A 3,515-nucleotide genomic window follows, 5' to 3' on the forward strand; every position below is an offset into this window, starting at 1 on the left:
ATGGGTACCGAGCAACGCAAAGTAGTTCTACACAGATTTTCTTGTCACACACAAGTGATAAGATTTTGAATTGTCAGTAGTTCATTTTTGATTGTGTTATTTCTATCGTATATTATTTGCATGTTTTCAGGATATAATCAGTAAAAAATATCATTAGTATTCATTCGCGTTAACTTTGCGTAAGGAAGTAGTTCGTACCAAAACAAAGTTTTCGACGTGAAAGCTGATCTCATCATTTTCTAAAAGTAGGTACAGAAAACTTACCAATATTATTTGAACTTAATTTTATTCTGTTTTGGAATTCTTATTTGGATTTCATGATGCGTAACAGTGTTGATAATTCAGGTGTCTTGATATTTTTTTTTTTGTTGTTTGAGTTGTTTCCCTTGGTTTTCCGCAATATCACTAGTTTTGTCTATGTTTAAGCGGCTTTGTTTGTAAAAAGTTCAAAGTGTTCTTAATTTTTTGGAAATATGGATTATTGATAGTTGGTCAGTATTATTTTGAGTTGCATTTGGTTTAAATTAGTGTTTTATAGAGTGTATGTCATAGATGATTTTTTTAATTAAGTAACGAGTGTGGTCTGATTCGAAATGTCATCAGTTTTCGTGATTTGGAACCTTTGAGAATTGTTTTCAGAAAAATCCGTTAATCTAGCTCTCTGTTTACTTAATCTCACAATTTATTCATATCACTTTGCACATTGTGTTTATTATATTTTGCAGAAGTTACAGCAGAGAGAGAGAGAGTTTGACAGTATGCGTGTTTGAAGAAGATAATGCTTTTATTGGTACATTCAATTCCACAAACTGGTGAGTTTAGAATTTATTTATGATTATGATGTATTTTATAATAACTTCATTAAATGAACTTATGATTGTGGTGGCCAATAGAAAGCATATAGCTATATTATAAGTTAATATACCTACAGGTTAAGTAAGCTGTTCAATGTGTTGTAAATATTTAATACACCGATAAACACTTTCAGAACTAGCAGACAAGAGGCTTTTCTTATCAGTAGTTTTAGGAATAAAGATAACCGGTTGTTTTCTCACTATATAAATTGTATGTAAAATGGTCTGACATGTGGTAGGGTTAACTGTTCATTTGAATACTTTGTGGAGTCAAAAGATGTGTTGAAGAATATACTGTGATGAAGCTAAGATCCAACGTTTTGCTATTGGTGTAATTCATTTTAAAAGCGGACATTTAATCAGAACAAACTAGCGGTTTTGTTTAAGCATAAGAGATATCAATTTTACTCGAAGATAAGGGAAGCAACTTGTATTTTTTCACTTGATATACCTCGGTTATTTACGTAGATCATATAGAAAGTGTGAATGGGTTTATTGTAATTGACCATAAATTTGGAGGTTTTTATTTAAATGATAATTATGCATTTCAGACAAAGGAAATTGATTTAACTCTATTTTTATGTTGATGTAATTTGTTTAATTTCAGAGTGTTGATTTCCTCGATTTCATTGACTCCATGATTCATTCTTTGATTTCTAATGATCAATCAACTTATTGATTTACTGAATGATTGGACATGTCATGGAGCTTAATATAGATGGAGAAGTAACTTAGACGTCATACAGTTAAATTCAGTATTATTGGGGTTGTTCTAGTGCAAGTTATCATGTGTTTCGGGATTTTCCAAGATTTGATGCATCCTGGGTAATAGTAGCAAAAATACCGCCATATTCAATTCCAAGAGGAACATTGACAAAAAAAGACGAAGCATTTTCTACTTACATAAGAAGCAATACTTATTTATGTTAAAACGTACCATACACACTTTTCCACACAGATATTTTTTTTAACTTGAAAAATATTATTTTTACTATGACTTTTTTAGTTTCAAAGGCATCTACCTCTTACTTCAAATACATATTCCTTATCATCAATTACATCTTATGTGACTAGGTTCATAATTTACTCTTAAAGCAATATTTCCAGGTTAATATCCCTTTGAACTTTTTTTTAAAGAAATATTATAAGTAATTTAATTTACATTTAAGCTCACCTGAGCAATGCTCAGGGTGAGCTATTGTGATGGCCCTGTGTCCGTCGTCGTGCGTCGTCAACTTTTAACATAAACAACATCTCCTCTGAAACCAATGACTGCACATCGACCAAACTTTACAGAAATGATCCTTGTGTGGGCCCCTTTCAAAGTTGTTCAAATGGTTCCGGTCTGTTGCATATGTAGGTCATAGGGCCAGAAAAGGATTTAAAAAAACACAAAATTAAAAAATCTTCTGGTCTGAAAGTACATGGGCCAGAGCTTTGATTTTTGGTATATGGTATCATTATGGGTCCTCTACCAAAGTTGTTCAAATTTTGTCCCTAGTGTCAAAATTGGCCCCGCCCTGGGGGTCATAGGTTTTTCCTTATATGTATATAGTAAAATCTAAAAAAATCTTCTTCTCTGATTTGGCAAAGGCTACAGATTAGATATTTGGCATGAAACATTGTGTAGTAGACCTCTATCAAGATTGTTCAAATAATGGCCGGGGGTCATTGATTCTTCATTACATACATATAGTGAAAACTTGAAAAATCTTCTGGTCTGAAAGTAAATGGCCTAGAGCTTTGATATTTGGTCTATGGTATCACCTATAGGTCCAAAACCAAACTTGTTCTAATTTTGTTCCTAGAATTAAAATCGGCCCCGGGGGTCATTGATTTTCCCTATATGTATATAGTGAAAACTTAAAAAATCTTCTTTTAAAGAACCCAAAGAGCTAGAGCTAAGATATTTAGCATGAAACATCTTCTAATGGTTGTCTACCAAGTTTGTTCAAATAAAAGCCCTGTGGTCAAAATTGGCCCCCGCCCCAGGGGGTCATTGATTTTCCCTATATGCACATAGTAAAAAACTTTAAAAAAATTTCTTTTAAAGAATGTTAAGAGCTAGAGCTAAGATATTTAGCATGAAATATGTTCTAATGGATGTCTACCAAGTTCGTTCAAATAAGAGCAAGGGGTCAAAATTGGCCCCGCCCTCGGGGTCATTCATTTTCCTTATATGCATATAACAAAAACTTAAAAAAGATTCTTTTTTGATGAAAAAAATCAAATAGCTAGAGTTTAGATACTAAGCATGAAACATCTTCTAGCGAGTGTCTTCCAAGTTTGTTCAAATAAAAGCCCTGGGGTCAAAATTGCCCCCGCCCCGGGGGGGGTCATTCATTTTCCTTATATGTGTATAGCAATTAAATACTAAAAAATTTTCTTCGAAAAAACCTGAATAGCAAGAGTTCTGATATTAAGCATGAAACATTGTCCTAGTAAGTGTCTACAAAGATTGTTCAAATAAAAGCCGTGGGATCAAAACTGGTCCTGCCCCAGGTGTGTCTTTGTTTTTAACTATATGTGTAAAGAAAAAAACTTGAAAAAATCTTCTTTTAAAAAACCCAACTAGCTAGACCTTAGAGTGCGATGATGTTTTAGCATGAAACATCTTCGAATGGGTGTCAACAAGATTGTTCAAATAAAAGCCCTGGGGTT

The 3,515-nt window shown here is 32.9% G+C and overlaps 1 long non-coding RNA gene across 1 annotated transcript; it reads left to right on the forward strand.

The window, feature by feature from the left end:
- The first annotated feature begins 406 nt into the window (after positions 1 to 406).
- On the forward strand, positions 407 to 2,877 carry LOC132728845 (uncharacterized). The gene is made up of 3 exons (XR_009625534.1): positions 407 to 491; positions 726 to 812; positions 1,462 to 2,877. It is a non-coding gene; the product is annotated as an uncharacterized LOC132728845 (long non-coding RNA).
- The last annotated feature ends 638 nt before the right edge of the window (positions 2,878 to 3,515 follow it).

Source organism: Ruditapes philippinarum, unplaced genomic scaffold (assembly GCF_026571515.1).
Source record: "Ruditapes philippinarum isolate M1 unplaced genomic scaffold, ASM2657151v2 ctg989_1_1_1_1, whole genome shotgun sequence".
NCBI classification, from domain to species: Eukaryota; Metazoa; Mollusca; class Bivalvia; order Venerida; family Veneridae; genus Ruditapes; species Ruditapes philippinarum.